The 23,687-nt window shown below is 47.5% G+C and overlaps 1 protein-coding gene across 5 annotated transcripts in view; it reads right to left on the bottom strand.

Moving 5' to 3' along the window:
* Positions 1–15,399, bottom strand: part of Greb1 (growth regulating estrogen receptor binding 1) — a 121,504-nt gene extending 106,105 nt beyond the window's left edge. Inside the window, exon 1 of one of the 5 annotated variants that reach the window (XM_052745854.1) lies at positions 14,945–15,399. The gene's annotated coding sequence lies outside the window, so the exon portion shown is untranslated. Of the gene's footprint in view, positions 1–14,442; positions 14,914–14,944 lie in introns of those variants that run through there. The other 4 variants (XM_052745857.1, XM_052745856.1, XM_052745853.1 and 1 more) reach the window with 4 other exon arrangements.
* Positions 15,400–23,687: the final 8,288 nt, after the last annotated feature.

Genomic DNA, 23,687 nt, shown 5'->3' with positions numbered 1-23,687 from the left:
AAAATTAAAAAAAAAAGAATCAAAATGGCATATTCAAACCACTGGCCAATCTAAGCACATCAGAGGTAGGCAGGCTGACATAAACCATCACGTGATACAAGCCCACAGCATCAGACATCTACCTACCTTCCCAACACTGCACCCAAACCTGATCAGACTTTTATAACTAATTATAGAGTTTCCTAATATACATGGACAAAAGCACACAATGATTAAGAACCCAACAATTCCAAGGGAGCAAATGACCTGGGGATGTTCAACAAAGAAACATCAAGGAAAATTTGCTACTGATCAAAAGAAGCTTATGTCACTTGCTGATGGAGCTGGTGCCTGGAGCTGGGGACATGGATCAGTCAGTGAAGAGCTTGCTAAGAAAGGGTAAGGACCTGCTCGGCTCGCCCGCACCTGTATAAAAGCTGGGCACAGGGGCTGTGCCTGTAATCTCTGCTTGGCAAAGGTCAGCGCCGTCCCTGACCCCTGTGCTCAGAACGAGAGAGACGGGCAGGACGAGTCCTGGGCTTGTTGAGCAGCTAATCTAAACAAGCCAGCAAACTGCGGACTCAGTGAGAGACCCTGTCCCCAAAGCAAGGTGGGGAATGATTGAGGCAAATACCTGTCATCAACCTCTGCTCACCACATACACACACGGCACACACAGCTGCATGCACATGTACGCACAAACAGGAACACACATAAACCAAAAAATTTTAAATAATAATAATAAAAAAGCCAGGTGGTGGTGGCGCATGCCTTTAATCCCAGCACTTGGAAGGCAGAGGCAGGCAGTGAGTTCTGTGAGTTCGAGGCAGCCTGGACTACAGAGTGAGTTCCAGGAAAGGCGCAAAGCTACACAGAGAAACCCTGTCTCAAAAAACCAAAATAATAATAATAATGATAATAATAATAATAATAATAATAATAATAATTAATAAAATAGAGCAGGGTGTGGTAGCACACTCTGTTAAGAGGCAGAGGCACGCAATTTCACCACTGTGAATTTGAGACTAGTCTGGTCCACATAGTGAGCTCCAGGCCAGCTAGAGCTACAAAGTGGGACCCTATATCAAACAACAAGTTAAGACTAGTGCCTGGACCTAGTCAGGTCCCGATTCCAACAATTGGGCTAAGTGCACAGACACAGTAATGACATCTGACGGGAGAGGTGGCTGCTCTAGTCTTCGGGGGGCTGCCATACCAAAGCACCTCAGTCAATGCATCTTACCGCTCACATGCTAGAAGCCGGAAGCCCGACATCAAAGCACAATTCCACCAGTGTCGGATGAGAGCTCAGTCTCAGATTTAAAAACAGCACTTACTTGCTGGGTCCACACACAGCACAACGTCGGGGCCTCTTTGGTAAGAATGTCAATCATATTCACGACCTACTCCATCCCCAAAGGCCCCACTCAGTACCATCACACTGGGTACTAGCTTCCAACGCATCGACTTTGAAATTATTTTCTCACGTTTATGTTATTGACTTAGTGTGTGCATAGGGAGGGCGGGTGTCACAGCACATATGGGGAGGTCGGAGGACTTTGACGAGTCAGTTCTCTCCTCCCACCACGTGGGTCCTGTGAAATGAACCCAGGTCATCAGGCTGGACAGCAAGGGCCTTTAGCCTCTGAGTCATCCCGCTGGCCTTGGATTCTTGGGGGCAGGGTGCATTGTTGGTTTAATATGAGGTTTCAAGGGGCCCAGACCCACCTCCAAGGCTCTATGTAGCTGAGGATGGCCTTGAACTTCTCATCCCACCACCTCTACCTGCCCAGTGCTGGGATTATAGGTATCCACCAGTATACTAGTTTCAGGCAGTCCTGAGGATTGAACCCAGGGCCGCAAAACAGTGGGGAAGGTGGAGATGAACACCTGAGGCTGTCCTCTGACCTCCATACATACACAGTGGCACGCACACACCCGCACACAGACTGACAGTCAGACACACACACAGTAGCATGCACGCGCCTGCACACAGACAGACAGACAGACAGACACACACACACACACACACAGACAGACACACACACACAGTAGCATGCACATGCCTGCACACAGACAGACAGACAGACACACACACACACACACACACACACACACACAGTGGCATGCACACACCTGCACACAGACAGACAGTCAGACACACACACAGTAGCATACACACGCCTGCACACAGACAGACACACACACACACAGTGGCATGCACACGCCTGCCCACAGACAGACAGACACACACACACATACACAGTGGCATGCACACACCTGCACACAGACACACACACACACAGTGGCATGCACACACCTGCACACAGACAGACAGACAGACACACACACACACACACACACACACACACACACACACACACCCCAGGGGGTGTGGGGAAGGAGAGAGACAGAGACAGCAATGATAGAGAGTCTGTTCTGGCAAGAAACGGGATTGGCGAAGAAAGAAAAAAAAAAAACCCGTCTTCGACAAATCTCCATCGTTTATGTTGGCTTTAAAAGAATGTTTTGTTTTCTTTCCTTCTAAATTTGATTTTAGACTACACTGTCCCGGAAAATGACTGTTTGTTCTTGAAGGGGCTGTGTGTGTTCTTGTTCAGGCGGTGGCCATACAGCAGGGAGAAGCAAGTGGAGACGGGGGAAGGGTGGGAAAACGGTTTGGGGCACAATGGATGGAGGAGGACCAGAGGAAGGCCAGGAGGAGGAGGCTGAGACCATGCCACCCCAGAGCCCCGGCTGCATCTGTCTGAGATAGGAAGAGCAAGCTCTGGGGAACAGGCCGATGCCAGCCTCGTGTGCCCCAGATGGAGGGGGTGCAGAGGGATGGATGAAGGGCAAAGCCAAGCCCTTAGTTGTAGGGAGTTGGTTTCGGGGAGTTCTCCTCAAGGAAACGTAAATTCCAACTGCCAATAATCCTTGGGAGGGGCTGTCTAGTGATGGAAAACAGCCAAGGAGGTCAAGTTGGGGGCAGGGACTGGGAATACAGGAGGAACTCTGGGAGGGACCCCTCTCAGCCTTCTACCTTCTGACGGCTGATCTCTCCAATACAGATATGAGCTCTTCCTGTCTCAAGACCGCTGAAAACAATGCTGTCTAGAAAGAGGTTTGTGCTCAGCAGGCTACTGTTCCTCTCTGAGGCCATTCCAATACATTAGCACAAAGCAATACGGCACAATCTTAGGGGAACTAGGGGGAGAATTAGGAATCAGACACCCCAGCTCCAGCTCAGGGAAAAACGAAAACTGCCTTTCCTGCACCCTCTCCAAAGCCAGTAGCAATAAGGAACAAGTTTCATGACCTCAATACACCAGCACAGAGGGCCACCCAGACCCCCAAAGAGGCACAGGGGCTCTGAGGAGCAAGGTGGGACCCTCAAGCCAGGAGATTCCAATATGAGAATAATACCCATTGCACAGAAGTGCACTGTTACATGTATTGTGCCTATTCTCTCTTGATTTCTTGATACCAAATATAAAGTGTCTTATCAGACCAGAAAGCAGTCACACATAAAAAAAAAAGTCATTTTTGTGGCTTGGTTAATATTGTCATTATTGCCAGGCAGTGGTGGCACACGCCTTTAATCCCAGCACTCAGATCGAGGCAGAGGCAGGCAGATCTCTGTGAGTTTGAGGCCAGCCTGGTCGGCCGAGCAAGTTCCAGGACAGGCTCCAAAGCTACACAGAGAAATTCTGTCTCGAAAACAAAACAAAACAAAACAAACAAACAAAAACAAAGGATTGTCATTGTTACCGTGTTTCATTACTAGAAAAATACCAAAGCTTACTATAATACCTGTAGTGACTTTAGTCTCAAATGTCGAACTGATGAGATCCAGAATTACCCAGGAAGTGATTTACCTGATTAGGTTAATTGAAGTGAGAAATCTATCCCTCTGTGAGTGGCACCATCCCCCAGTATATTCATTTTCTGCTGCTGTAATAAAATACCAATAAAATAAAAAAGGCAACTTGGTTGTTTAGTCTGGCTTACAGGTCCAGAGAGAGAGAGAAATTCCGTAACGGCAGGGGAGGGCATGGCACCAGGCAGCCAGAGCAGAAAGCTAAGAGCTCACATCCCCAACCACAAACATGAAGTAGAGACAGCCCATTGGAAGTGGGGTGAGAACATAAATTCTCAAAGCCGGTCCCCAGTGACATACTTCCTCCAGCAAGGTTCCACCTCTAAAAAGTTCCATAAATACATTCTGAACAGTTTCACCAACTGGGTCCAAACATCAAATATGGGGGCGGGTAGTGTTTCTCATTCAAGTTACCAGACCGGGACTGGGATCCTGGCATTCCGGGAAATGGCGCAGTCCGGGCACTTGTCACTCTGTTTCCTGACTCAAATGACTGGGTTTGATCTCCAGCACCACATAAACCAAGAGTGGCGATGTGTGTAATACCAGAACTTGGAGATGGAGGCAGGAGGATAAAGAGTTCAAAGTCATCCTTGGCTAGATTGCAAGTTCAAGGCCAGCCTGGGATACCTGAGACCTCTCTCTGTCTCAAGGGGGAAAAAGACTGGAGACGATGGGCAAATCTTGATGCTGAAAGTTCTGGGGGGAGAAAAAAAAGAGATTCTATCCCCCAGTCCAGCCTGCCATGGTTAACGGTCATGCCCTGCAATTCCATGAAGAGGGGTGCCTTAATTAGGGTATCAATGCTGTGATGAAACACCACGGTCAAAAGCAAGCTGGGGAGGAAAGGGTTTATGTGGCTCACATTTCCACAACAGTCCATCACTGAAGGAAGTCAGGACAGGAACTTACACAGGGCAGGAACCTGGAGGCAGGAGCTGATGCAGAGGCCATGGAGGGGCGCTGCTTACTGGCTTGTGAACCATGGCTTGCTCAGCCTGCTTTCTTATAGAACCTAGGTGTGGATGAGCAAAAGGGAAACGCGAACAGTCCTCAGCCCTTCAAATTCTCACACGCTGCAGATTTACCATTAGAAGAAAGCTTCGTGATGTAAGAGGAATACTCCATACCTTCTGCCTCCCAAGGCTCACAAGCAATTCCCACCCTTGACTAGACCTACACAGGGAGGCCACTGCACCAACAGCTTACAGAACAGCCACAGGCTTGGGTTCCCTGCCCTAGCTTTCCTGGGGCAACCATAAACACCTGGCTCCACCCTCCGACATCCCCCATAACACCCCCTAACATTTCCCAAGCATGAATGTCATTCTCCTCCGATGTCTGGGTAATCAAAGCACAACTTTGGTGCCTGGGTCCATTCACAAGACGGGACACTTAACACCGAGCACTACAGTTCATTGATCTAGTGTTCCTAGATTTCCTTAAGAGCAGAATCAGTCTTCTAGTGTTTATTCTGTAATCAGCTGGGGTCTTGGTCTGTGTACCTTTCTCTGAACTCTTATATATTATGGAGATTTTGGAATTTTTTTTTTTTTAAGACAGAGCCTCATCATGTAGCCCAGGCTGGCCTTGAACTCATGGTCCTCCTGCCACTGACTTAAAAGAGAGCAGAGGTTTTTTTTGGCTCACAGAGTGTTCATCCATCATCCTTCTTGCTCAAACACAGCAAGAAGCTGGCACTTCTTGTGGTTGCTGGACACATCTCAAAGTCATCTTCCTCCAAGGCACACTATATCCTCTCTTGAGAAACCCTTTGCTACAGCCCAGAAACAAAGGGACAGGCTAAGTGACTTCACACTCAAGAGTCCCACCAAGGCCGACCGCATCTGTCTGCCTGTCAGCTCCCCACCACCCCTGCTGTGATTCCAAGGTCTCAGAGCTGCAGAGCCAGCGGGGGGCGAGAGCAGTTAATTATATGGTATCACGTAACTGAGTTGAACGTGTTCGCTGGCCAATTCCAGGAGGCCATAACCCTCAGTTCAGGTGGTGAGTTCCCAGGTGACGGGACCTAATTTTTGCCTTTGAGGATCTGGGCAAGGTGGTAAGGTAAGGCAAACATAAACCCAATGTGGTCAGTACAAAGCAGCCCAACACTGCTTGACTGGAGATCACAGCCCGACAGACATCCACGTCAGCCGGGGGCATCTCCTGAGCCACCTTCCCCCTGCCCGTGTCTCGCCCTCACGTGCACATCCCACGGTGGCAACCACCCACTCTTCCACGTTTCCCTTCGCTGTTCTTAAACTCCGTCTCCCCAGAGGGGTCACGGCTCTGCAGAAGTCTTGAGATAAAGAGTACCCAGTACTTGCTCATCGATCAGAGCGCAGATCACTTTGTGGTTGTTGGTTTTTGTTCTGTTTTTAGGAGTCAGGGTCTCACTACGCAGCCCTGGCTGGCCTGGAGATCACTCTGTAGACCTTGAGCTCCACCCCTCCCAGGGCACACAGAGACTGTAACTATTTTACCTAAGAGGTAACCGTCTGTTAACTCAATGATGCTTTCAACAGTTCCTATAAGGAACACCTGTAATTTTATAGTATTTAACAGTATTTATTTACTATAATAAAAATATTTGTCTAAACCAGAGAGGACAACAATATAATTTCAATTTGTTTCAAAGTCAAAAATTCCATAATCTAAAGAAATTATGTCAAAGAATATCTGGTATCTACAGCTATCAAAACACACACAGTGTGATACTTACAGTAAGGACACAGACCAAAGTTCCCCCCAGAGCCACAAGGAAATAGTATCTAAACTGTGAAACAGCCTTTGAACATTGGTGGTGAACACCTTCAATCCCAGTCCTCGGGAGGCAGAGGCAGACAGATCTCTGTGCGTTCGAGGCCAGCTTGGGCTACACAGTGAATTCCAGGCCAGCCAGGGCTACATAGTGAGACTCTGTCTCAAGAAAACAAAACAACAATAATGGCAGAGAACAGGGCCAGCAAGATGACTCAGGATAAAGGTGCTTGCTGCTAATCGTGACCACTTGTGTTCTATCCCCGGACTCACATGGTAGTAGAAGGACAGAAATGTGGCAAATTGTCCTCTGTACACACACACACACACACACACACACACACACACACACAAATGTAAAGAAATCGGGCTCGGGCTGACATTGGGCTTCTCTTGCCTTCTTTTCCACTTATAAATTTTCTGCCACCAGCACACATAATCCTGGAATCTGAAGAGAATGCTTTTTAATCTTTTAATCAGATAAGGAAACCCATTCATTTTCCTCTGAACAAAACCGAGAAATGGACGAAATGGCTAATGTCATTGATCAACCCCTGCCCACAATTAATACTGGATGTTAGCTCAGGGCTCCCTCACCCTGGCTCCCCATGGGGAGACCCCCTTGTGCTGGCGGAGCAAGGGACAGGGCAGATAACAGTATGTAGACATGCCTTTGATGTCCTGGGCCACCACTGGGACCAGGGAAAACAAAAGCTCATTCTCCCAGCTCTGGCCACAGCCGGACTCCAGGCTCCCCACCTTTTAATACCGCTGGGCTCTCTAGAGTGACCTCTGCCCCCACACACAAAGGCCTCATTCAGCAGCGTGGCCAGCCACGTTGAAAATTCTTGCCAGATTCAGCCACTGAGAGAATTTTTGTTTCCAAACTAGCTTTGTGTTTCCATGACTCAACTGGACTGAGAGAGGAGTTTGGGAGTGAACTGACCTAAAATAAAAAAGATAATTTCTTCCAAAATTAGCAATAATTTGAGCTTCATGAGAATTTTTTCAGGCAAGGAAATTCCAGATACATTTTGTAGAACCGCATTTTTTTTAACTTCTCCAGTGAACACATCTGTGTGTCACAACATTTTTAAATGTTATTAGCAGTCATAACAAATGGAAACTCACATTCCCCAGACTGCATTTAAATTTCACTTATTGTCTACCCAGGTTTCTAAACCAACTACTAGAACCTCTTGAGTGAGTGAGGAGGTCTGGCAGGAGTTGACAGCTACCACTGGCCAGCAGTTTAGGCAAGCCAACCCCTGGAGGAGCCCGGGCAGGTCATGCCCATGCCAACCACGAGGTTAACTTCACCCTACAGGTCAGGATGCCCCAGATCAGCCCAGGATACTACAGCAGGGTGCCAGACACCATCAGCCCGGCCAGGCTGCCTGCCCTGACTCATGGCCCCACTTAACTACCACAGTCTTGGCTCACAGCCTCCCAAAGCTGAGCCGTGCTTATGGAGATCAGGATCTCTAGAGTTACCTAAACAAACATCTATTTGAGTTGTTCATAAACAGCACCAACTTTTTCTTTCTCTTTTTTTTTTTTTTTTTTGTGTTTTCTTGACAGGGTTTCTCTGTGTAGTTTTAGAGCCTGTCCTGGATCTCGCTCTGTAAACCAGGCTGGGCTCGAACTCACAGAGATCCGCCTGGCTCTGCCTCCCGAGGGCTGGGATTAAAGGCGTGCACCACCACTGCCCAGCCCAACTTTATTTTTTGAGACAAGGTCCCAGGCAGCCTAGGCTGGCCACAAATTCTCTATGTAGCCAAAGATGCCCTTAAGCTGCTCATCTCCTGTCTAACCAAACAGCGAGCCCTGAAGTTCAAAGAGAGACTCTGTCTCAAAAAACAGAGTAGAAAGTGATGAAGTCACACACACACACACACACACACACACACACACACGCATGAGCACACAAAAATATAACAATATTTAGTAAGAGAAAAGAGACATAGTGACAGCTATTTTTATTTTTATCATCTTTATTAGTTTGTTTTTTTTTTTTAAAGGTAGGATCTCATGCTGTAGGCAAGATTGGCCACAAACTTGCTGTAATCCTCCTGCCTCTGCTTCCAGAGTGCTAAGACAGGCATGCTCCGCCAGGCCCAGGGACGTGCACTTTCAAATGGCATTTATTCCATGCTTACTCTATGCAATTTATAACCAAGGAGAGAACCAGAGGTTTGGGGTGCCGCTTCCAGATGTCTTTGTGGACAGGTCTATGTGGTCAGAATTTCTGGAGACCCCTTGAAAACTCCTTTATTGAGATACTGTTTATCCCTAACAAGCCACGTCAGCCTGCTCACCTGTAAAATAGGAATAGCACTCCCAGCTTTGCTGGGTTGTAAAGCCAATGAGTCCCAAAACAGTTTTCCATGGGGTTGGGACCCGAGAGCGAGAGACCCATTGTAGTCATTATCATTCAGCTTTAAGTCAGAAGGAGGCCACGCCTCAAAGCAGTCAGAGTGAATGAGCTACTCTCCCGGGACAAGCTTCGTGCAAAGGGTCTTCTCTTGTCACTACCGCGCTTCCTCCTAGCATCTACGACATCGCTAAACACACAAGAGATACTTTCAGGGATAGAGCGATGGCTCAGAAGAGCACTGACTGCTTTCCAGAGGACCGGGGTTCATTTCCCAGCACCCCCATCAGGCAGCTCACCTGTGACTCCAGCTCCAGGGAATCCAACGACCCCTTCTCATCTCCATGGGCACAAATCCCCACACACAGACACTAAACTGAATGATGTTTTCAACTCACATGGACACTAAACATCAGAGGTAAACCTTTCATGCCTTTCTAATGGTTGCTGCCAGTGTTCCAGAAGTTCCAAGAAGAACAAACACCCATTCACTCAGCTAATATTTCCTGAGCACCTACTATGGGCCAGCCATCGTATTGGGTGGTGGGTTACCACAGGAAGACTTGCTTTTCCTCAGTGCTTCTGGTGGGTGTCCTAGAGACGTGATTCTCAACCTGTGGGTCATGACCCCTTTAGTAGAGTCGAATGACCTTTTCATAGGGGTCACCTAAGACCATCCGAAATATCAGATATTTATTACGATATTCATAACAGTAGCAAAATTATAATAATTTTATGGTTGGGGGGTCACCTTTAACTATGTTAAAAGGTCACAGCTTTAGGAAGGGTGAGAACCACTGGGTTAAATGAAGGGAGATGCCAAACAAACCATTGCAAATGGAGCTGTCACCACTGTATGGCTCCGTCTTTTAACTTTGAATGAAACTGCCTGCGTAGACTCCAGTCCAGAAATACCGTATCTCACAATTTCTCTCCCAGATCCTTACAAGATTGGGGAAAGTCAAGAACATGTCAGCTCTCAGAGTTCCTGAAGGATGAACGGCATCCCCACCCCACACCCATCATTCCACAGTCAGTAGTGCTCTACACATCTACCTTATAGGCTCCAGGCCTGCAAGGGAGGAAAATGCACACCGTTTAGGAGGGCCCAGGGATCGAACCCAGGTCCTCATGCACGCAAGGCAAGTGCTTAAGTGACTGAGCCATCTTCCCAGCCCTGGCTTTATTCTTTTTTTTTTTTTTTTTTTTTTGGTTTTTCGAGACAGGGTTTCTCTGTGTAGCTTTGCGCCTCTCCTGGAACTCACTTGGTAGCCCAGGCTGGCCTCGAACTCACAGAGATCCACCTGGCTCTGCCTCCTGGCTTTATTCTTTTGCACTCATCGCTACCTTGGCTATTTTCATGGAGTAATGTTTTTTAAACCTGACTGCCCATCTGAGCCACCTGAAGTCACAGAGTTTCGGGGGCAGGTTTAAGTGGGGACCCAAGAATCCACATTGTGCAGTCAGTGCTGACTCAACCATTACAATTCATGAGGCATCACAGTAGATCAAAAGGCAAGGCTTACAAGCTTGTAGGTGACCTAGGTCAACTTCCGTAAGGGATAGATGGTACAAGTGTCCCGAGAGAAGAGCCAGTTCCTTCAAGGTCACAGTGAACAGTAAAAGAGGTTCCCTGACTGGACCTGGGCCATTCTGTCACACAACCTCATGTCTAATCTACCTCTCTCTGCTTATCGGGGCACACTGATCTAGCTTTGGAATTTTCCATAATGAAGAGTCATAAGAATCAATTGTGTCAAGATTTACACTGGGGGGACAGAGAGATGGTTCAGTGCCTCGGAGCGTGACCACGCTCTTGAAGAGTTCCTGAGATCTATTCTCAGCATCCACATCAAGCAGCTCACAACCACCAGTCACTCCAGCTCAGGGGGAACACAATGCCCTCTCCTGGCCTCTATAGGTAACTGCATTTACATGCGCATACGCACATATTTAAATCTTGTTTTTAAAAAGATTTACATTGCATGTTTCCAAGAGAGCTGGGTTTTCACACACAAACACTGAAATATATCTCTTCCACTCAAAAGAAAACGGAACAAAAACACTGTACATATATCTATGTCACACCATACCCTAGTACACAAAATTAAGGCACAAATTTCTGTCCTCCCAAAAAACTTAATTTGACAGCATAAATAAAACGCAAATTGTAACTCATTGTATCTTAGGGATGGCTAAATGACCTAAAAGCTGGTTTAAAAACTAGATAATTTCCACAGGGACCAAGAAATCTGAAGCCAGACTTCATTCATTTCAGTTCTTGACTCAGAAATCAAGTATCTTTTGCCATCTCCTAAGAGCAGGAGGGTTGAGATACACTATTACCATCAATCAGGGGTTTTCTCACTGTAGAAAGAATTTGCTATAGAAATGGTTCAGTCAAGTCAGGAGTGGTGGCACAAGCTTTAATCCCAGCACTCGGGAAGCAGAGGCAGGCAGATCTCTGTGAGTTCGAGGCCAGCCTGGTCTACAGAGTGAGATCCAGGACAGCCAGAATCCCATCTTGAAACCCCCCCCCCAAAAAAAGAACAACAACAAAATAATAATAAAGAAATGGTTAAATTATAATTTGTCTACACAATAAAATACACAATCATTATTTAAAGTAAGATACTCAATACTCATAATCATTATGTACAGAAGTCAGATACAAAATGTCATAAATTGAATATCTTGTAATTCTGACCAACTTCTTGGCATGGTGACATAGGCCTTTAATTCCTGCACTCTGGGGGCAGAAGCAGGGGGATCAGTGAAGGTCAGTTCACTTTGAGGTCAGCCTGGTCTACAAATGGATTGATTCCAAGGCAGTCATGGATCCTATTTCACAAAAAAAAAAAAAAGGGACCAAGTTTTAGAAACAATCAGAAACTCATTTTTATGCCAAGGAAATGTATGCCAAGAAGTTCAAGTAGTTAAATGTGGATCATTATTATAATTTCTGGTTTGCTTTTTTAATTCCTCTGCTTTTTGGGTTTTTTTTTTTTTTTTTTTTTTTTGGTGGTTTGTTGGTGGTGTTGGTGGTGGTGGTGTTTGGTATTTGGTTTGGTTTTTCAAGAGAGGGTCTCTCTGTGTAGCCTTGGCTATCCTGGAACTTGCTCTATAGACCAGGCTAGCCTCAAGCTCAGAGATTCATCTGCCTCTGCCTCCAGGCTGCTGGGATTAAAGGTGTGTGCCACCATGCCCAGCTCCCCTACACATTCTTAAAGTTTAGGTCACAAATGTATTACTTCTGCCATAGCCTTCTTCTGCCATATTTTTTGGTATAATTGGCTTTAAAGTATCACAATTTATCACTGTATCTAGAAACTGAACCAAGAGCCAAAATTATCCATTAAGCAATGTCCAACTGACAGGATTAACTGTCTGGGGTATTTTGGGCAGGATTAGAAGCCCACAGACCCTCTAGAAGAGATGCCCTAGTCCCAAACCCATCGATTCCACAAAAGCTCCAAAGGCATCCTTGCCATGGCGGGACCACCAAGCTGGAAGGAGAAAGGCGAGGCGTTCCAAAGCAAGTCCCTTCTCCAGATGCAGGACCATTTATAAACGGCCTTGCTGTCAACTCCTTCTGCCTCTGACCTTCACACTCGGGGTGGGGCAGTGAGCAGGGGCCTTGTCCTCTCTCTTGTCACACTCCCCTTTCTTCCCATTTGGATTTTCTGACCTGTTGTTGGCTCTGCTTGGAGGTTGCCTCAGAACCTCTAAATAATTAAATGCTGAAGCCCCAAACTGGACACAGGTAAAGGAAACTTGTAATGTCAAGTGAAATGGTAGGGCCAGATGGAGTGCGGGCAAGGTCACGGAGGCTCTGTGAGTGGTTTCCTAAATGGAAGAGCAACCAATACTGTATTAAGCACAGAAACCTTAGCTGGACTAGAAGATTACAACATCTGGCTAAAATTATTAAACAAGGGTACGGCTACAAAGCCGCATGAAGGATAACTTCCAATCACCTACCAGTCAAAGACTGCAACTCTTGTCCCCAAGTTTAAAACCTTTGAAGCCACAAACCACTTACGCCACCTTCAATGACAAGAAGGGCCAAGATGGGATGCCAGCTTCAGACCAAAATGACCTCTAACTCCATAAAGAATACTAGTAGCACCAGAATGAGAAGGTACAGAACGCCGTGTGCAAATGTTGCAGAAAAACCAAAATGTCACAGATCATATTGCAAACTTTAAATGAACCAGAGTTAGGCATGGGGGGGGGGGGAGGTAAGAGACACAGACACATCTCCTCACCCATGAAGATGTTTCACATTTAAATCCAGCTTGATTGCCGTGAACAAACTTCTGAGCAAGCATTCAGAAACAGTGTTTCTTCGAGAGAGCCCTTGTAAAGCTGCCGAGACTGAAGAAAACCTAAGAATTCTGAATGATGTTTAAAACTCCCAGCAAAGCGTAATTCCACCAAGCACTACAAACCTAGATTTGTGCCCGTCTTTTTTTTTTTTTTTTTTTTTTGAGGCGAAGTTCAGAATTCTCTTGTGGAACACCCCGCATTAAAGGCAAAGAGTATCCTTGATGCGGATAAATGAGTGTTTATTCAGATTAAATTTACACATTCGTCGTTTTAAAAGGCTAATAAAAAATAATAACATTTCAAGCCCCGAGGCAACACTTGACTCTATAATAAAAGTTGACTCAAGAAAAACTTCAGTCTATAAAGTAGGTAATTTCTTTCGGCTGCTCCTCAGGACCAGGGATCAAATGTGCTATGACAGCAAAATGGCCCAGTGTCTTTCCGTGTGGAGGGTCTCCTGGCCTCCGACCACCACCACCACCACCACCACCACCGTGATCGATGGTGATGTGACGAGCGAGCGCGCGAGCTCACACACACACACACACACACACACACACACACACACACACACACACACACACACACGTTCTTGGACTTCAGGCCAGTAGCCTTTGTTTCAAGCTCCCAACTGGGATCCAGTAACCAAAACTCCTCAACCAGTGACCACCACCGCCACCAGCCTTTCACAGGCGTTCCCATGGCCACTCTAGGGGGAAAAAAAAGTCGCGTTTCTCCCGCGTCCCAGTCCTGCAGAAGACGCGGCTGCCACCTCGGGGTGCAAACCGTCTCCCCAACACGGAACCGCGACGCACACAACCCGGAGCAGCGCTGTCGTTCTTCCTAAAGTTCTTACCTAAGCAGCAGGAGCTTTCACCATGTGCCAGGCGCGCTCTGGCTCTGGCTCTGGCTCTGGCTCTGGCTCTGGCTCTGGCTCTGGCTCTGGCTCTCGCTCTGGCTCGCCCTCTCGCTCTGGCTGTGGCTCTGGCGGGCTGTCTCCCCGACTCACTCACTCACACACACACATGCACACGCACAGACACGGACACCTCCCACAGCCCTGGGCGCGCGACCCCCCGCCCCGCGGCCACCCTCACCTCGCGCCCTTTGTCCTCACCCGGGGTCCTCGGAGCCCGCGCTGCCCGACCCGGCGCTGCGTAAAGCCCGGAGCCGCGGAGCCTCGGAGTCCGCCCGTCCGGGTCTTGCGGGCCGCCGTGCTTAGGGGGGACCTGAGCTGGGGCAGCGGTTCTGTCCAGGTGTGGGTGCAGGAGGGCACTGACCAACCCCGCCGGTGTCGCGCCCGCCCGGTTCCGCCCCAGCTGCACGCACCCGCAGCCTCCTTGGGCTCTCACGGGGTTCCCGGCTCGGGAGGGGTCGGCGCGGAAGTCGGAAGCCTCCGGGGACAGAGGTCATTTGGTGCCTGGCCGCAGTTGCCCGAGGAAGGGGTGGGGTGGGGGGACGCGCCAGTGAGCAAGACCCCCCTCCCCCAGACGGCTCCACCCGGCGCAGGGCGCGTCCGTGGACCACAGGAGAGCACCCTGGCGGTTCAAGAGGACAGGGGTAGGGGACACGGTCCCCAACAGTGGAGGTTAATGAGCCCTCTGCAGTGAGGAACCTACCTAGACCCGTAGAGGAAGATTCTGGAATCCTGGACACCGCGGGTGGAACCCGAACTTTCCCTGGCGCAAGCGTGGGTCAGAAAGATGAGTGCAGGAGGGAAGCGACAAACCTGATACCACAGACCTCTCCGGCTGCTGCCTCAGCGCTGGTCACTGGCAGCCGGCCGAGGAGGTGGGACACATTCAGGAAGCCGGACAACAAAAGGGACCCACGACCATCATCATCATCATCATCCTCATCTCCTCCGCCGCCACCATCCCTTTCTGGGAAGCCCTGGGTCTTCAGAACTTGCCAGGGACATGCCCAGCTCCTTGTCCCCTCCTGTCATTCTAGAGCCCCAGCAGAGCTGATGAGATAGCCCAGTGGGTATACGAGAGCTTGCAGCCCAAAACTGAACCACAGTGTTGGATCCTGGGTACTCACGAGAGAAGGGGAAGGCGAGGCGAAGCGACTCCCAGAAGTGGTCCTCTGATCTCCACTCGGCCGCACACATGCATCTACAAACACACACACACACCAATAAAAAAAAAAAAAAAAAAAAAAAAAGAAGAAGAAAGAAAAGAAAACACTTTTTTTTTTTTAAAGGTACCAGCAGAGGGCTTGGGCCAAGGATCCTAGAAAAACAGAGAGATGGTCAGGCTAGCAGAGGAAGACAACGGGGGAATAAAGGTCAATCTCCTACAAAAGTGGGCAGGTAGGCTGAGGGATGCTCCCTCCTCTCCATTTTCACAATGGCAGAGGCATCAGCTTCCTTTTCTAAGTAGGAAATATTCCAAGCACAGGCTAGACTAGAGACAGTAACATGGATGAGCCCTGTGTCTAACACCCAGCCAAACCTAACTGGATGCAGATGTTTCTGTACCAAAAATTATCTCAAGAAGTTGAGACTCTAACCCTGCCTAAGATGATAACCCAGCATAAGCCAGGCATGGTGGCCCGTGACTGTGAAGCCAGCCCTTCAGGAAATGGGGAATGGAAGATCAGGAGTTCAAGGTCATCACTGGTTACATTTAGTTTGAGGCCTTCTGGACAACAGCTCTTGCCTCCTCATTTAACCATCCAGACTGTACTGAAAGGGACTTAAAGGCTACTATAAAGTAGACAGACCCGTTATCAGCACAGTGGCTCTCCGTGTGGGATTCATTTTGTAACCTAGACTCTTTATTCTAGTCTGCCTACGAGAATGCTTTCAAGATTCGCCTGGCCCTCCAGGAAGAGCCAGTCTGTTCATTGAAACTGCTGAGTAATATTCCCTGTCATGCCCTGGGACAATTTATGTTTCTATTGTTCCATTGACGGACATTTAAATTGACCTAGCTTTTCAAGAGTAGAAACAAGGCGGAAGTGAACATTCTTGAATTACAGAGTAATTGTTGCCTTAACGGCAACCAACATGTTTACTTCATGGTTTGGGTTAGAAACTGAAATTTATATATATAAATTATATATATGGGTGTATGTGCCTGTGTTTAATTAGACAGCGTGATCCGTGGGTGGGATAGTTATTTGCCTGAAAGCATCCTTACAGTTTGACCGTTCATCTGCCAAACAAAACACAGGCCGAAAGTCAGCAAACTTTTTATAAAGGCAAGGAGTATTTTAACTTTCTCAGCATAATTGAGAACAAGTTCTCTTACATGTATTTAAAATGTAACCCTTTCAACTTTGAAAGAGGCTGGGATGTAGCTCAGTGGAAGAACACTTGCCTGGCAAGTGCATGGCCCGTGGGTTCTAGTCCCCAGTGCTACAAAATAAACAAACAAATAAGTAAATAATAAATAAAGAGCACCAGACTTAGCTCATGACTGTAAAAACAGAACCTAACAAAGTTGGTCAAGCCCACCTGCTGCAGTCAGCCTGCTGTAGAAGAAAGAGCCTCTAAATCCCTTCTTCTCACTCAGAAGGTCACCCCCCACACACAAAAAGACAATCACTTTCAACACAGACAAAAGTACAATAAGGCTCAACGTTAAACTTAATGTGGCCACAGTGTTGCACTGGGCGGGGGGGGGGGGGGGGGGGACCACCCCCTCACACACAGTTTCCTCTCTCCTCCCCACCCTCACATACATTTCTTCCTTACGTGTCTTTCTCTGTATATCCAACGATTCCCTGCACACATAGACGCATGGATGCTTCCTGCAAACCTTCACTGGTAATTAGAATGACTTTGGGGAAAACACTGAACCCTAACTATGAAAATCTGTCATGAATTTTAGAAATGCACAGACTCTTACCAATTAGGAATTAATTAGGAAACCAAGTGGGGCTGACTAGAAAAGGCGGTGATTGTTCTGTAGCCTAATGAATCATTTCCCTGGTCCTAGTTCATTAACTGAAACACCAGCACAAAGAGGAAAGTTTTCAATTGCTTTTCCTGGAACTGAACCTGGCCGACTGATTTTATGTCTTGACTGAACTTGAACCAAAACTTGAACAAAATAGAAAAAGAATTAATTTCAAAATACATCCTTAACTGAATCGAATCAACCTGATTTAGAATGCTATTGACAAGAATGGGGGCCGAACCAAAACCTATGGTGGTTGACCTCAAACTTACCAAGGAACTGTCAGTCTCCAAGCCCATTCAGCGATCTGAGGTCTTTTCCCCAGAGGCCGTGAGGTCAGCCAGGCAATTAGACATGGCTTCTGGGCACCTTTGTCTCTCTGTCTAGCATTATCCTTTAAAAAGTCACACACACATTCCTCTCTGTCTCATTCATACCCACCCTCCCGTACATTCCTTTCTTACAAGTCTATTCATGTGTGGTTCGATTCCCTACACACATGTACAGCCGTAAATGTGTAAAGCCCATGTGGCTCTTTCCCACATACATCCGTGGCTCTCCATAGTATTTCTTTACACACACACACACACACACACACACACACACAGGCACTCGCCATATACCTTGTGACTCAAACATTTCTCCACTTGATGACATGCTCTCCTTTAGTATGAGGTTCCTACACGCCCAGCTCCTCTCATACATTGTACTTTCTATTGTGCATGTGTTTTCGCACCACTTTGCCAAAATACAAATTCATTCTCTAGTATCTCCGGGTATTTGTCTATCTGGACACACATGCACAAAATAAATAAATACTCTTAAAAAATATAAATGAATACAAAGCATTCATCCATGTCCAGTTGTGGCAGTGATTTAAGCACTGGTACCCGGCATGCGAGTGGATGCAGCTTTTGAAATCTCCAATTGTGTCTGCCGGGCAGTTTAGAATCATGGACGAGTCCCCGGCCACTTGTTTCTATACAAAGAGGGCTTTTAAAGGGCTTGAGGGTCCGTGAAGTTTGTTCTCTGATGTCAGTAAATTGTACCCCATCTATGTAGTTAACTGGCCACACTCCCTGGGGGGAGTGTGCCTCTCCCCTCACAGGGAAATGCTTCCATCCGGTTTCCTGAAGTGATCCTAAGATGTAAGGGTGAATATCCACTGAGGCTGCCATAACAAAGGGCCCCCAGACTCATGGACTCAGAGGCGGGGACTGAAAGGATCTCAGAACAAAGTGTGAGCAGGGTGAGGCCTTCTCTCAGCTTCCAGGAAAAACTGTTCAAGCCCCCAGCCCCTCTTATTGGCTCTCTTCTCCCTATGTTTCTTCACAGTGTCTTCCCTCCAAGCCCCTCTGTGTCCCAATTACTTCTTAAAAGGATACTAGACATATTGGATTAGGTTCCACCCTAACGACCTCTTTTGATGTTAATTCTTTGTAAATATCCCCTCTCTAAAGAAGGCCACATTCTAAGCTCCTGCTATGACTGATGGGAACTGGGGGGAAGGGACATAGGACCCACAGCAGCAAGCTTTGGTTTGTTTCTGCGTATGGTAGTTTATTAGCAAGAGATGTGAATTCTAAACTCCACCTTTATCAATAGTAAGTCTGGGGCTGGGGATGTATCTCGGTTGATAGGGTGCCTGCCCCGCATGCATAAAGTGCTGAGTTCAGTCCCCAGCACTGTATTAAACCAGACGAATGGTGCACACCATCCTGGGCTACCTAGCAAGTGTTAAGGCCAGTCTGGGATACGTGAGACTTTATTACAAACAAACAAACAAAATCCAAATCTAACTGAATCCTCTCCACTCCACCTCACAACCATCTTTCAAGGGATATTGCCCATTTACACACAAACAGAGAGAGAGAGAGAGAGAGAGAGAGAGAGAGAGAGAGAGAGAGAGAGAGAGAGAGAGAGAGAGAGATGAGGGAGGGAGGGAGGGAGGGAGGGAGGGAGGAGGAGGAGGAGGAGGAGGAAGAGGGAGACTGGACTCCCAAGGTGAAGTTGCTCCACCTGGTGGACAGTCAAGGAACTTGACATTCTCTACATTTTCTGAACATGCCAGGCCCGCTGCACTGGGCAGTAGATGAACAGTTCCTGTGACGGAATTAGAGGCAAAGTTAGTATAGACCCAGCGGCGGTGTTCGGAAGATGAGCAGTTAAACAGGGCACATTTAGCAATTGACAGAACATCACCAAACAAACTAGAGCAAATGGAACTGAAAAAAACTAACTCAACTCTGACAAGACTTTCCTTCAAAATCCAGTTGCAGAACTGGGGACAGCCTCACTTCAGAACTGGACTTCCATAAAAGGAAAGTCACTCTGGCCGGACAGTGGTGGCGCACGCCTTTAATCCCAGCTCTCGGGAGGCAAAGCCAGGTGGATCTCTGTGAGTTCAAGGCCAGCCTGGTCTACAGAGTGAGTTCCAGGACAGGCACCAAAAGCTACACAGAGAAACTCTGTCTCGAAAGAAAAGAAAGAAAGAAAGAAAGAAAGAAAGAAAGAAAGAAAGAAAGAAGGAAGGAAGGAAGGAAGGAAGGAAGGAAGGAAGGAAGGAAGGAAGGAAGGAAGGAAGAAAGAAAAGTCACTGCAGGCTGAGCCATGGAGATAGCAAATTCTAGGGTAACCTGGGCTACATAGGAAGTTCCAGACTAGCCTTGAGCTACAGTGAGTTCAAGGCCCATCTGAGTTACAAGGTTTTTAAAGATGAGGAGTGGGGAGGAGGGAGGGAGAAGGGGAAGGAGGAGCAGGCAGAGGAGGAAGGGGACGAAAGGGGAGGGGAGAGGAACAGGAAGAAGAAGTGAAGAGGGGGAGCAGGAAGGGAAGAAGGGGAGGAAGGGGAGGAGGAAGAAGAGAGGAAGAGGGACACAAAGTTTTGAGTAAGAAGGTTCTCTATGTGCACAGAAACAGCTCACTCTGTAGCATGAAGCAGCATTTAGGGACCTCTCTAGTTCTAACAGCAGCTACAAGAAAACAGGACAGACTAGAACACAAACGCTGTGAACACTCTTGGTGTGGGTGACCGCCTTGCTGCTCTCAGCACCATTCACATTCCCTGTCTGCAAAGTACATGATGTCCATTACAACATGCCTGCTTAGCGAATGCATCCAATCGTGCCCTAGTTGGGTTCACTATCGCTGCGATGAAACACCATGACCAGATGCAACTTGGAGAGGAAAGGGTTTATTTGACTTACACTTCCGCATCACTGTTCATTATTCAAGGAAGTCAGGACAGGAATTCAAACAGGGCAGGAATCTGGAGGCAGGAGCTGATACAGAGGCCATGGAGGGGTGCTGCTTATTGGCTTGCTCCCCGGGGCTTGTTCAGCCAGCTTTCTTATAGAACCCAGAACCTGCCGGGCAGTGGTGGTACAGGCCTTTAATACCAGCACTCGGGAAGCAGAGTCAGGTGGATCTCTGTGAGTTCGAGGCCAGCCTGGTCTACAGAGTGAGATCCAGGACAGGTACCAAAACTACACGGAGAAACCCTGTCTCAAACAAACAAACAAAAGAACCAGGACCACCAGTTCCAGAGATGACCCCACCCACAATGGGCTGGGCCCTCCCCCATTGATCACTAATGGAGAAAATGTGCCACAGCTGGATCTCATGGAGGAATTTCTCAATTGTGGTTCCTTCCTTTCAGATGGCTCTGTGTCAAGTTGCAATAAAACCAGCCAGGACACCATCCATGTTTGTTCTAAGTCTTCAATCCCAAAATATATCAGAAAAGTTAACCTGGCTTTGATCTAAGAAAGTATCAACTCAGGAAATTGGAGACTTGAAGAGCCAGCAGTAGCTAGTTTTCTATTTGGACAGTAAGGACCAGACCAGGATCCAGCTAGTGCCTTAGAGCATACTCAAGCCCTCTGAGGTTTTGTTTTTTTTTTTTTTTTTTTTGAGCTGAGGATCGAACCCAGGGCCTTGTGCTTGCTAAGCAAGCACTCTACCGCTGAGCTAAATCCCCAACCTGCCCTCTTGAGTTTTTAATGTGGTAGTTCTAAATAGGACCATAGAATCTGCATTCCTAGCAAACCCCCAACCGGGTAAAGGCAATGCTGAGACCCATGACTCAATGTCACATGACAGAAGAGATAAGGAGAAGTGGTCTTTCCTGTGTTCTTGCACTCTGTGCCTGTCTCCCTCCCTCCCTTCCTCCCTTCCTCCCTTCCTTCTCTCCCTCCAACCCCCTCTAGGTCTCAGGTATCCCAGGCTAGCCTCAAACTCATTCTTCAGCTTTGGATAACCCTGAACACCTGACCTTCCTGCCTCCACCTCCCAAGTGCCCGAGACAAAAAGTGTGCTACCACGCCTGCTGATACATGGTGATGGAAACGGAATCACGGTATGGTGCACACTAGGCACGCACTCTGCCAGCTGATCTCCATCCACGCCTCCGTTAGTGTCTTTTATAGGGGCATCCCAACTCTTGAGAGGTTTGGCCCAGCGGCCTCCCAAAGGCCACGTCTAATAACCGGTTTACTGGGCATCAGTTCTGAGCACATGGATTTCAGAAGGGAACTCGAACATTCGGTCCAGAGTGAACAGCACAAAGGATCCACCACTGGCTAAAGCCCTGCTGAGTCACCACAAAAACCTTAGTGGGTCATCTAATCTCTCGGTCGCTGTCCCTTCACTTACTGTCCTAGGTGCCTCTGCTCTACAGGGTGATGCATGAACAAGCCCCAAAGTGGGCCGTTATTTTTCCCTCCTCTCCTCTGTAACCATGGTGTGTTAGGCATATTCAATTTCTTTTTTGTTGTTGTTGTTGTTGTTGTTGTTGAGACAGGGTTTCTCTGTGTAGTTTTGGTGCCTATCCTGGATCTCACTCTGTAGACCAGGTTGGCCTTGAACTCAGAGATCTGCCTGCCTCGCCCTCCTGAGTGCTGGGATTAAAGGTGTGTGCCACTGCCACCTGGTCAGCGCGTGTTCAATTTCTTACACTTTCTGGTCATGTATCTTCGCCAACCTGGGAGTTCCTAGTCCTCAAGACAAGTCCCTGTCGGAGTTAGGTGTCCCTTCAGCTCCTGACCTACTGCCAGGCACCTAAAAGATGTTCAAACAATACAGGAATGGTTTGGACCTCAGGGTACAGCCACATGGCTGGGCGTTTTATGGGACTGTGGGGAGATTGTACCACTGTTCTCCCCCTCTCCCCCCACCCCACCCCAGCCATGGGTGCTCAAGGTCTTTTGTTGACCTGGAGTGCCTCTCACCTGCCATAAGTCACACCCCTCCTTCCCTGACCTAACTCCTTTTGACAGTAGAAATTATGGTCACTCTTCAACAAGCTGCTCAAGGGTCCAAATACCAAAATAAATTACCTGGCTGTAAAATCAAATCACGTCTCTACCACTCGCTAGCTAGGCCCCATGGGCAATTTTTGTAATCTTACCGATCTTTGATTTTCTGATCTGTAAACTGGTTTTCTGCTCTGTAAACCATCCTACAGGATTTTGCTGACAGTGGAAGTGTTGTTGGTTTTTTTTATTTTATACTTTACTCTTTGGCTCTTTGTTCTTTTGGGGGTCCGCCACCCAGCTCCCAAATAAATCACACATGGCGGCTTATTCTTAAATTATAAATGCCTTAGCTTGGCTTTTTTCTAGCCAGCTTTTCTTAAATTATCCCCGTCTATCTTTTGCCTCTGGGCTTTTACCTTTCTCTTACTTCTGTATATCTTTTCTTTCTTTCTTACTCCGTGTCTGGCTGGGTGGCTGGCCCCTGAAGTCTTCTCCTTGTTCTCTTGTTCTTTCTTCTCTCTTCTTCCCAGATTTCTCCTTTTATTTCTTCTCTCTGCCTGCCAGCTCCCATCTATCCTTTCTCCTTCCTCCACTATTGGCCATTCAGTTCTTTATTAGACCATCAGGTGTTTTAGACAGGCAAAGAATCACAGCTTCACTGAGTTAAACAAATGCAACATTAAAAAAAATGCAACTCATCTTTGCCTCATTAAACAAATGTTCCACAGCATAAACAAATGTAACACATCTAAAATAATATTCTTCATGGTAGTTTGGTTTTTTGTTTGTTTTGGTTTTTTAAGACATGGTCACTCACGGGGCTGGAGAGATGGCTCAACAGTTAAGAGCACTGACAGCTCTCCCAGAGGACCCAGGTTCAATTCCCAGCACCCACACAGCAGCTCACAACTGTCTGTAACTCCAGTTCCAGGGCACCTGACACCCTCACACAGACATGCATGTAGGCAAAACACCGATGCACATAAAATAAAAATAAATATTTTTTTAAAAAAATTTAAAAATGAATAAATCTTTTTAAAAGTATACATGTCTTACCAGGTGTGGTAGTGCACGCCTTTAATCCCAGTACTTGGGAGGCAGAGGCAGAAGGATCTCTGTGAGTTCCAGGGAGTTCCGGGATAGACAGAAATAGAGAGACCCTGTCTCAAGCAGACAAAAAGGTACCCATCTCTATTTAA

This window comes from Peromyscus californicus, unplaced genomic scaffold (genome assembly GCF_007827085.1).
Source record: "Peromyscus californicus insignis strain IS unplaced genomic scaffold, ASM782708v3 Scaffold_1__1_contigs__length_55948999, whole genome shotgun sequence".
NCBI lineage: Eukaryota > Metazoa > Chordata > Mammalia > Rodentia > Cricetidae > Peromyscus > Peromyscus californicus.
Note: the sequence above shows the minus strand (reverse complement) of the source record. Positions and strands in the feature narration are given on the sequence as shown.